Here is a 12271-nt window from a genome sequence, read left to right as displayed (position 1 = left end):
ACTCTAAAAAATAGTTATCAAGCTGCTGCTTAACATGTCCATTGCTTGATGATAAAGATTAGGATAAAACCAATTTTGCCATTTAAAATCTTGGCAAATCTGGAAAATAAATAAAATTTGGGAGTGGTTAAAGCTGATCCATGGGTTATAGTGAGATGTATTACAATGTATACAGACAAGCAAACAAAGAAGAAGTGATTGTAGAGAAAATACTTGTCTGTGTCACTAGCTGGTATAAATCAGTGAAATTCCATCACATATAGTGGAGTAGAACAGTCTAACAAAGAATTAATGATGAAAAAGTACTGTCAGTCTCAATTTTTACAGATTATGAAATACCTGAAATTAGACTGTGTTTGGAATAATACTGCCCACCAACCCACAACTAATTTCCCATAAATTAATTTTAGACAGCTTTTATGTGAATGCCATAAAATTTGATTACATGAACAAGGAGCAATTGGCACTGAAGAGAGAAGATGAAATTCATCACAAATGGAGAGGCAGTGTTGTGTTGTGACCATGATCTTGATTTCCTTTCCTTGGGCCCACAGCTTCATATTTGTAAAGGACAGGCTTCTCTTTCATCACTCCTACTTCTGACTATTTCAGTTTATTCTAGTAATTTTGTAGTCTTAATCTGCATCCCAGAAAATTTGAAATGTCTGTACTTTGGCAGGATAAATACATTTTAACATAAGTTGATTTCTACCATGAGCAAAACCCAAACAAGGCTCACATAAACAAAGATAGATTCAGGATTTGAAAAGGAAAATCCTTAACTTACACTTTTCCAGCTTGCTGTGAGCTATGTAAAAGTCTTCTTGAAGGCTTTTCTCAGGCCTCTTTTTCAGTTATAATTTCGGGCTGGTTTCACATATTAGTAAAGTAGGGTTGTCTGTGAAGAGCTTTATGACAAATGTTATCATTTGGAAGCAAATTAATGAGACTTCTCATTTACTCCTTCTATAAACTTGAAGAATAGTAACAGATTTTGTCAATTACCACCTAGTGACACAAAAATAGACATTTGAGAGACCAAGCTTGCCACAGATGGGCTTGCATTTGCTTTATGGCTCACTTGCTAGTTTTCTTGTGAGGGAGCAAGTACTAATCCTTCCTGTGCCTCAGGTTCTCCAGCTGGAAAAACTAAACTACCAGCAGAAACCTCATGTGCAGAGCACTATGAAAGTAATGACCAAAAGCACCCTTTCCAGCTACAGAGAATTAATTACTTTTTTTTTTCAATGCCTATTTACAGTAATAGCTATCTGAAGAACTCCAGAAAGACTGAAGAGCTAGTAAAATTACAATAAATAACTCAGGAGGGAATGTGTCTTCCATTCAAACTGATTTAATTTCTTGATTTTGGGTTGTAGCTTTAGAGGTGATTTTCGAGGTGATACTCTGAAACATTTAGGAGGAAGTTTCTCGATTTTGTACCACAGATCCTCAAGGCATGAGTAACTTACCTTAAAAAGGTAAGTTGCCTTAAAAGGGCAGACCTTAAACTAAGCTATTCAGTTTTCATTTTGCCTGTATTTGTAGACATGCAGAACAGTAAATAATTTAAGAAAAAACACTAAAATAGAAAAAGCAGCCTGTACCTACATTTATAGATATGCATATATGGCAAGGAAACTGTGTAGAAATGCAAAAATGCACATGATATTACATGGGTTTGGGTACTGTCAGTGTTAAAAGTCTTCTTATGAAAAAGTAGCACTTCAGATGTTTATTATTCGCTGATACAACTTTCTCTAAGGGTCAAGTTTGTTGATAGGCCTAAACTAGAGATGACATTAGACTACTAGTTAAATCACAAACTGTAAGGAAACACCTACTAGAATAATTAAAATGAGAAGCAACAGATTATTATCGGGATGAATAATATAAATAAAATACTCAGTAAGAGTTCATAATGCCATTTGACACCACAGCTCTCTGAGGAAAGAATTTGAGCTTTGAGAATAATTAAAAAACAGTAACTAAATAGATCAAATTTGAAAGTAACATCAGTGTTGTGGCCTCTATGTATATTTTATCTGTTATAAATAGTGCATTTTTCTGCAGCAGTAGCATAACAGAACAGCAAACCCACTATAACGGGGGACAGGAAAAAGTTTTTTATCAAAGAGTTGAACCTTCACTTCCCAGCTTTAATCTTACGTTATGGTTAGAATTTAATTCTCTTTTATTGCTGCTCTGTGATTTCTACATGCTTGGGCTTTACATCCTATAAAAAAAAAAAAAAAAAAAAAGTCACACAAATTGAGACTTTCGTATATTGAGTTTTCTATTTCTGCACAATGTAGACTTCATAGCTGAGATCTCAAGGCATCCTTGGCCTTTTTAGGAGCTGGATTTCAGCTGTGTGTTCACAGTAAGTGGCAATCCATAATCTAACATGGCATACAAGCAGTAAAGGTCGAGCTATGGTGCAGGTACTCTCAACTGAGCCCTAGCTCCAGGCTCCCCTTCTAATGACAGCCAATCTACTGGTGCAGCTTCATCTGCCACTGGGAGAACTCAGCAGGGCTGTGTGGTTCACAGATTCTTTGTGCGATGGACAAAGATAAAATAATGCATTAGTAGTTGTTAACTTGGACACATTTCAGTAAATATGGAAATAATATTTGCTCCTATTTTCTTCCTCCTCCAGTTTTTCCACTTACAGCATATCAATCCTTAATTAAAATATACATCTACTTCTCTTCTGATCATCATTTATTTGTCATCTGAATGTTTTCATACAGGTTTAAAACTAAAAGCAACAATGCTATTGCCTGATATAGTCTGAGTGTTAAACATGGAACTGCTTGTAGGCTGAGTGGTCACATTTCTCTATTCACTCCACGTAAAAGGCTGAATTATTACTTTAATATCATTTCCAAGTAAACATAGTGCATTGCTGTTATCTTGGTGGAAAGTGGAAGTTCAGAAATTAAGTCAGAGTCTTTCCCTCTTGCTGTCCCATTTCTTTGGAGAGAAGAACTTTCAGCACTTCCTTTCAGCCCGTGCCTACTCCATAGCCCACTTATTCCCTGACATGTGAGGGCAATCCCATAGGTGCACACTGGATAAAACCCCTGTCTCCTTTCAGGTTCTCCTGCTCATTTCCAACAGGCAGGTAACAAAGCAGTTCTTTGCAGAGCTGTGTGATCCACAATCCATGGCCAAGTGCTCCATGAGAAGTCCTTATCTGAACCTGGGAAACTTCTAGTGTAAGACAAGTTTAACATTTTCTGTCATGCACATCCCCTGAAGACACTCTAAATGGTAGAAAGCTCCATTTCAGACCACAAACACAAGAGAGTCTCTAAGACAGAGCTACTAACATTTGATATTCCTGAATCAGATGTTCCAATCAGTAGCTCTAAATTACATCTACTTAATAGTTTGGAAAGGACCCATGAAGTACCAACTAAAAATCTGATTCCTTAAACGGTATTGATTTTTTTTTCTTTTAGAATCTCCTTCAATTTAGAGGCAGCTTCTTCATTTCCTCCTTTTACATTCAGCAGCTAATTAAAAATTGGTAAGGAAAAAGCTTCACAATCTTCCTCACCTCTGCCAAATTGCAATAGTCTGTTCCTCCTCTGAAAAGACAATCTTACACATGCAGGGATCAATTTAATACAGCAGCTTTTACACCTTTACAACAAGGATTTTCAACAGAGTTTAGCTCAGTTAGAGATTATTTTAATCTAACTCAACATAAAAAGCTGTAATATTTACTTCACCCCAGAAAATCAAGCAAATAAAGACAAGAGCCAATATTCCTTAACTCAAAATCAAATCGGCAAGTAAAATGCTTTCACAGTTTCCAGGATCCAAGGGAAGCTCTGTGCATATTAAAGTCACTGACAAAACTCCCATCAAATTCTCTGCAAGCAGAATTTCACACACCTTCTCCTGCTAACTGATCACATTTAATCACAGCATCACAAAAGCCATGGTGTTTTCCATATGATTCATTGTAACATTCAGCTATTCCTTGAGGCTAACCTTCTTTTCAGGTTAAATAACCACATTGTTCTTTCCCTTGTTCCAACAATTTAATTTTGTTTTTCAGAGCATTCGTATTTTAATGAAAGGAAAAACTGCATCTCTGTTTTAGAGAGGAAATGTATATTTCCTAAACAGGAGGGCCAAATCCCCTGCTCTATAATTTACAGAAACTCAATGAATCACCCCCACACATTCTTTATTGCTATCTAGCACTATACTGCAATTTAGAGTGAAAACTGCTAACTTCTATCATCAGGTCAATTTATGTATTATCAGACAAAACTGATGTCTACAGTGAATTATGGGTATAGGAGTCATTATCTTCCCAGAGCACCTTGAAAACGAGATGTCTAATCTCAGTAATGTAAGTTTCCTGGTTAAATAAATCCCTTGTGCTTAGTAATTCTATGCATTTATAGAAAAGATGTCACCCCACACACACCTCCTTAGACTTTAAAAAACATTTTAAATCCTCAAGGGGATTTGAATCCTCACTAAATAGAATTGATTTCTGTACTTACTACTTAGTATTCTTAATCACACAGTTCATGCATTTTTGTTATGTAATGGATTGAGAAATTCAAAGAACTGGCCTGTTTTGCAAACATTTAGTTTTCCATCACCTCACTTCCTTTTTACTTTGATGGGGTTTTTTTGATTTGTTGGGTTTTTTTTAATATCAAGATTACAGCACCCTGCTGGAAAGAGCTCCAAACGATCAGTGCTGCCCTCTAAGTTTGCCGCCACCCAGGCCTGGTAGGAGCAGTTAGAACAGAATTTGGAAAGGCTAGCACAGTTTTTCCAATCCACTCTACAAGAAAGATTACCTCTCCACTCTTGCCTATGAGAATTCAGGTTAAGGCTTGTAGTCATCTATTTCTTCCTTGACAGCATGATCCAAAGCTAAATGAAGCCAAGAAGAATCCATCTATCGATCTCAGCATTTGTGGCAATTTAATTCAGGGTTCCTCTACCAATTCATACGTTATGTAGGACACAGCCTGAGGGTGGGTGGCTGTGGGTGACAGGACAGTGGGACTGAGTGTGCTGGGCTCATCCAAAGCCCCGTGGGCAGCAGGGCAGGGAGGGGATTCTGCCCCTCTGCCCCGCTCTGCTCAGACCCCACCTGCAGGGCTGCATCCAGCTCTGGGCTCCCAGCACAGCAAGGACAGGGACCTGCTGGAGCCAGGCCAGAGCAGGCACCAAGGGGATCAGAGGGATGGAGCAGCTCTGCTGGGAGGAAAGGCTGGGAGAACTGGGGTTGTTCTGCTTAGAGAAGAAAAAGTTTCGAGGAGACCTTAGAGCACCTTCCAGTACCTGAAGGGAACCTACAAGACATGCAGAGAATTTACAGGAGCATGTGATGACAGGACAAGGGGAAATGGCTTCAAACTGACAAAACGTAGGTTTAAATTTGCTGTTAGGAAGAAATTCATCCCTGTGATGGTGGTGAGGCCCTGGCACAGGTTGCCCAGAGAAGCTGTGGATGCCCCATCCCTGGAAGTGTTCAGGGCCAGGCTGGATGGGGCTCTGAGCAACCTGGGATAGAGGAAAGTGTCCCTGCCCATGGAAGTGGGGTTGGAATGAGATTATCCCATCCAACCCAAACCACTCTGTGATTCTAGGACAGTCTATCCTAACTTGCCCCCAGTTTCTGTGGCCATAGACACCTATTCCTGTTCCCAAGCTCTGCCTTATCTTCAGGACATACGCACAGATGGCTGCTGACAGCACCACGCTCTGAGTGAAACAGGAGCCAGCTGCTTCTCACAGCCCACCGTCCACCCATACACCTCCATGAGTAGCCTCTCAGCAGAATGTACTATTTTGTCCATACCACCATATTTTCTGCTGTTTTCGGCTCTTAGCCAGCCAGATTTGCATCTGCCTAAATTTGTAGACCCAACACAAAATTATTCTTCTGTCCTCAGGAATCTTCCCCAACACTTTTTGACACTCTCATCAAACCAGGAGAAACTCACTGGCAGACACTGAGGCTGCAGCAGCATTAAAAAAAAAAAAATAAAAAAAAAATAAAAATAAAAATAAAAAAAAAGCCGAGCAATTACAATGGTGAGCTCCTTTCTCATGTTCTCATTTTCTTATCAGGTTTCTGTGGGACTCCCCATTTTGAAAATCAAATTAGGTACTCAGAAATTCCCCCCTTAGTTTTCATTTACCTATCCCATGAATTCTTAGCTGATTTAGATATGTACCTGCTGCCTGCAGCTGGTTCTATTATATATCATTCCCAACAAATTCTGCTGTACAAGATACACATTTTGATTACACTAATTCTAACATGAATTCAGGGGCTGTATGAAACAATTTTTCTGATAAAAAAGACAATTCTTTTATACAGCCTGAGAAGACCAGCAATCCATAGCAGTTATACGTTAAGGAGTACAACAATGCAACAGTTGCTGTTGTGTCAAATAAAGCTTTTCTAACACTCTGCTACTTGGGTTTCAATCTCTACTCAGAAAAATTCAATGAGATTCTAATATTCTAGACCACTTCTGAAGTCTGAGTACTAATGCACCCAAGAAGTACAAAATTCGCTTGGAAGACAACGCTCTAAACACTTAAGGGCTGCAAATATAGTCATGAGCTGGAACAGACCACATAAAATAGTTCATGCTTCAGCAAGTAATAGATGCTGCCCACAGAGCACTTCTTCCCACCTTGCTGTTTTGCACAGCTTAACAGCTCCACACTGTTTGGATGGAACATTTATATCCCTTGAAGTTGCTCTGGATAGATCCTGAGCTGGTGGATATCAGCAAAGCTTCAATATTTCTCATCTGGGCTGTGCCAGCTGATCCAGTGTCCCTGAGCAGTCACACCCGGGTGGCTAATCCTTAGGACAGTGTTATTTTTTAGAGGCAAGGAGAGACATCCACTGACACAGTGGCAATTTGAGCTGTTTACATCCCTGTGCATGTGATTGCAGAGCCTCCAGCTTGGAGTGTCCTCTTTTTTGACTATCCATGACCCTGCTACACTGCTTTACTGCCTCTCCATGTGTTATAGCATTTCCCATCACTTCTACAAACACACTACGCCATGTGAGAGACAAACTGTATTTGCCTTTTATGGCTCCTTTGAAAAAATGGCAGTTCTCATGCCCAATGGCAACTCATGACTTCATGTACCTCCAAAACAGGACTCGTCTGTACCAGCTATTGCAGGCTTTTATTAAGGTAATCAAATATGCAGAAAAGGCATATTTGGTGAAGAAGTTCTCACACTACTGTCAGGACATGTTGTAAGAACAACACATGGCTGGTGTGTTCTAAAATATTTAGGGAAAACAAAATTTAAATTTGATTATCACATCCCATCAGTAAAAAAAATTCCATCGGCTACACACTGTCTGCACCAGTCACATTAAACCAGGCTTATACAGTGGGAACTGTAGATGCCATCTGCAGCCCTAGAATAATCTTGGCAGCAACCCAGCACATATTCATTTCTGTGGAGAACAGCCTTGCTTGCTGTAGCTGAGTCCTCATGGTACCTCAGATGGCCAAATTGTCTCAGAGCTAGAAACTGGATATTATCACTCTTTTAATCATCCTGGTTAAACAAGATGCTTGGAGCTGGCAGTTCCAGGAACTTTATAAAGGTTGAGCAGGGTAACCTTTCTTGCCCCCATGCCCTGATTTAGCAGAACATTATTGCCTCAGGCAACTGACCAAAAGCCTGTGATGGATAATTTGAAAACTGGAACATACATTAAAAAAAAAAAAAAAAGGCAGACAAACCCCCCCCCAAAAATACAACAAAAAACATGCTGCTGGGGAAATTTCAGTGTTGTTCTACATTAAGTAGAACTGAGTCTTTCAGCAGGACAATTAACATCACCCTAATGAATTACAGATGGATTGAGAGGTGAAACAGGGAAAAACCCAAGGCAGTATTTCTATGTTTGAATAGGAATTTCTACCTGGATAGGCTAACTTCTTCTAATTTATGAGAGCAAGGAACATTTGGGACAGTTCTTGAAGAAGACTGGCATCCAGCAATCTGCAAAAAGGGCATGGACAACAGGCAGAGCTACAGTTCAAAGGCTTCTACATCAAAAAGGAACCCATTCCCCTGTGACTCTCCCTGCTCTTATTTCAATCAAACTCTTCAAAGTGGGATTCAGTGGAATAGATGACTGGTTTTTTATCCTGGATAACCATACAACAGCCAAGATTTACTCTAACTCTATTGAATCCACATGTAGCTCAAAACGCTGTTACCCTAAAAGACAAAAACACTGCTGTATGCAGAAAGAAATGTTCACAAATAAATACCACATATCCATCAGGAATAGCTTAGTGAATCACACACATATTTGTTTAGTGCTACAAGTGTCTAGAAGCATTTTTACCCAGGATAGAGGGTAGGTGGGACTCCAGAGATGGCACTGCTGGCCATCCTTTCCCACCTTCATCACAAGCACGCACATGGTACCAGTGGTATCAGATCTAAAACTTCACAGTCTTTAGCACAGTTATTCTTTCAGTGTCCCCATGGCAGGGAATGTAGCACTACACCAATGTTGTCATACAGTTGGGTTTATTGTCTCTATCACTAAAAACCAAAATCATATACATGTCACCTAGCAGTCACTGATGAGGGAATGTCTGAAGTGAAAATGCTGATTTCAAATCTGTGGTTTCAGTTGCTTCCTCACTCTTAAGATGCTTAAAGATACTTAGAAATGTAAAGTCTGTCTGTGCAAAAATTCAGACACTGTCAATTTCTTGACAATATTTAGCAGCTAGACAGCTACCCTACATTTAAGCTAAATCAGGATCTATAATTTATGCATTCATGTTCCTATGGTATCTCTGCAATTAATCTGACTGCTTTCTTCAGAGCAACTTTACCCAAGGAAGCTTTGTAGAGAATAAGGGTAGAGGAGTGAACAGCACTTGCCCTTCCTGCTGCAACCCACCAGTCACAGCACCCTTTCTCTCTAGGGTTCAAATTTTCTCCTTGTTTTCTGTTCTCTTCTATGTGATTTCACCACACCAGGTGATTTTCTCCTTCTTCTGAACCTTGAATCAGCTGTTCTGCTTTATGCAGATTAATTAGACACCAGTGGAGCTAAGGAGAGGTGCGTATAAAAGTGTAAGAGCTTGTGCATGACTTTTTGGCCTGGTTGCCAGAGCAGTCACTTGACAGGGGATTCAAGTGAATTTCCCAGTCAGAGCTCCAATAAACATTAAATATTGATTTCACTTGAGTAGAAATGAAAATTGTTGCAGCAACTAAAATAGAACATTTTGGAGGACTGGCTATGTGTGCTCAGGGAAGAAGCCTGCAGAAAACCAAAATGGGAACCACAAACCAGATTTGTTTACTAAGCATCCAGCAAAGATACTTGCTCATTCTCTGAATGAAACTGGAAACAGTCTAATTCTTCGTTAGTCCATAAACTGTGAGGTATATTTAGTACAATTGCCAATCTTTTTTTCTTTATTACTTCTGTGTGACCTCTTGAGGAACAGAGGCTAGCATCCATTTTACTCTGTCATCTCCCTCTGCTCACCACTGCATTCCTTCCTCCAGTCTCTGGGAATTTCCAGGAGAGAAAGAGTGAGGCTGAGGAAGGGGCCATTTCAAAAAGACAAAGCCAAATGTTATGGGCTGATTTTTAGTAGCTTGCTGCTGTGTGTAGCACTAACCACAGGGAAGTCAGTCCATTTTTTCAATGCCTTGCTGGAAAAAATCAGTCGGATTGAGTGGATACAGGGAATCTTATTTAAAAGAAAATGATGGCACCATGTGAAAACTGAATAGGAAAAGATAAATGTGTGTGCACATATCCTAGCCTGGAAACTTCCACTGCTTCTGCAAGTGGTGTCAGCCACAGCCACAGTTTTTCTGGGTATCAGTTTACACTTCCTTAAAGAAAGCATATTATTTATCTCACAGACACCAAGAAAGGCATAATATATTATTAAGGGATTAGGTAGTCAAAAAGAAAAAACAAATATGAGGGCTGGAATTACATTTCTGAATATGACAAATAAGAATTTCAGCCACTGCTGGAGATTGGACACTCACCTGTTCTTCACCAAACATCTCAGTGCAATGTGTCTGGTTGTCTGATCTTAAGTACTCCAGAGATGTTTTCCCATTTTCAAATGGTATCCTACATCTCCATGTTACCTGTGGTTTTTGTACTAATTGTAGTAGCAGAAGATAAAGTCCAGCCCACAGAAAGAAACTGGGAACAGACATTAATAGAACAAAAGCTAGGAGAAGAGAAATAGATCTGTAGCAAGAGTTTTCAGTGGAAACTGAGACAAAAATACCATGTAAAAAGAGATTCAATGCAGCTGTCTGAGTGGTCCAGACTTTCCTGCAGAAATCCTACAGAATTTGACAGAAAGATGTAATGGAAAAATATTCAATCAACTTACCACTTTCAGGATTAAATGGCTACTCTTGAGGCAGAGAAATCTTCGTGCATATCTATCTATCTATCTATCTATCTATCTATCTATCTATCTATCTATCTACACAAATACACACACACTGGGTTCCATAAACTGGTTGGTGACAACTAGAAAACCTGCAAGTACAGACCTTTTCTCTCTCTCTTTTTTTTTTTTTAATTAAAATACGTGTTATATTAATGGGCTTCTATTTACAAAATTAAGAACTACTCTGCAATGACATCTTTACAGAAAAACCACAGTACACTTGCCAATTGAACATTGCAATTTCGGATTTGTAGAAACTCAAAAATCATTGAAAAACTACTGCAGTCATAAAACTGCTAAATCCAAGTGCACAGATTAAACAGAAGTGTCTAGAAAAAATGCCAAAGCATCCAAGTGAAAACAAACATGAGGGAGATATAATTACACGGGATAACAAGACTTTGGTTGTAATCTCTTGCATGTGTTGGTATTATCAGCTGAATCTTTGGGTAGGTCTGATCCAAAGGCTGCTAAATGTTAATGAGGCTATTCCTTCTGATTTTAATAGGTTCTCAACTAAATCCTAAAACCATTTTAGTTGTGTGATGTGAAGCATGGTGCATGAACATAAACCTTGCATGACATTAAGTATCAAAACCAGTGTCTCATTATTCTTTATTTTTAATGTAGCAAAAATAGCCTTTTTCAGAAATAAAGGCTCCAGATAACAAATTTTTCAGCAGTGCTTTTCTTGAGTCCACACACTTAGACTTTGGCTTAGATGTAAGGTGAAGCAATTAATTTCCTCTGTTTGGCAGGTGAACAAAACTCTTGCAATGCAACTTTGACTTTCATTTTAGTTTCAGTCTGTTATTGCTAATGAAAAAAAATACTTCCTAGCTTTTCTACTGTATCAGCTGGATAAATTGTTAACACTTAAGAACTCCCCAGGCAGTAATGAATGACACAGTTTTCTGTGTTATCCCTGATAAAGTTTAGGATATGGAAAGCAGCTTAATCCTCTTTCTATACTCTCCCATCTGTGCTTTAGAGGCACCACAGTAAATTACTACATACTGAAGCACTGCTTCAGATGCAATTTCATATTTTCAAAGCTGAGATAATTTTACTCCACAGTGTATTTTTTAATCTTTGTAAAAAAAAGTAAAATGTTTAAGGAAGGCAGGTCAGATAGAACTCTTGAATTTAAGAGACGGATGGTAGTTTTCAGTGAAGTAAACATTTTATAAGGGTTACATGGAATACAGAAGTAAGCCAAACAAATTACTTTGTTTACAGAAAATCTGCAATGTGAAGTGTTAAGATTTAACTAATTGTAATCTGCTGTTAATTATAAGACAGGAATGGTAGCTGACAAATATGGCTTGAGGCACTCTTTATTGTACCTTAAACACGTTATTGCCTGTGTCTAATGTCTCTGATCCTGCTTTCATTCTGCAGAATGATTTTACTTGGTACAGTTTTGCCATTAACCTGCTCAGTCACAGTTAGGGCTCATTTCTTTCTCCGTGAGGAAAGCTTAAGTTTTGTGTTGGATTTCTCCATGTTTTATCAGATGTGCCTTTTGCTGCTGTCTAATCATTAAGGATAAAGGGACTGATTTAGTATCTATTGGAGTAAATTGACTGACTCAGTTCAGAGGCTCAGCATAAGCAGCTGCTCCAAGAGAAGGAGCGAATGCAGTGAGAGATATTTTATAAACTTCTCTATCTTGCATTTTTCTGTATCCACATAAAACACCACACTTAGTAAAACTGAAAAAATCTAGTCAGTTCAGTGTCTTGCTCAGGTCACCATATGGTTGTAGAACA

The 12271-nt window shown here is 38.8% G+C and overlaps 1 protein-coding gene across 8 annotated transcripts in view; it reads right to left on the bottom strand.

The window, feature by feature from the left end:
• Positions 1-12271, bottom strand: part of SAMSN1 (SAM domain, SH3 domain and nuclear localization signals 1) — a 161348-nt gene that overhangs the window by 82594 nt on the left and 66483 nt on the right. For 5 of the 8 annotated variants that reach the window (XM_064410907.1, XM_064410908.1, XM_064410906.1 and 2 more), the window contains one exon: positions 788-908. The exons of the other annotated variants lie outside the window; for them this stretch is intronic. The gene's annotated coding sequence lies outside the window, so the exon portion shown is untranslated. The remainder of the gene's footprint in view (positions 1-787; positions 909-12271) is intronic. 8 annotated transcript variants of the gene reach the window in all.

This window comes from Passer domesticus, chromosome 2, assembly GCF_036417665.1.
Source record: "Passer domesticus isolate bPasDom1 chromosome 2, bPasDom1.hap1, whole genome shotgun sequence".
Classification (NCBI taxonomy): domain Eukaryota; kingdom Metazoa; phylum Chordata; class Aves; order Passeriformes; family Passeridae; genus Passer; species Passer domesticus.
This window is presented reverse-complemented; position numbering and strand designations above follow the sequence as displayed.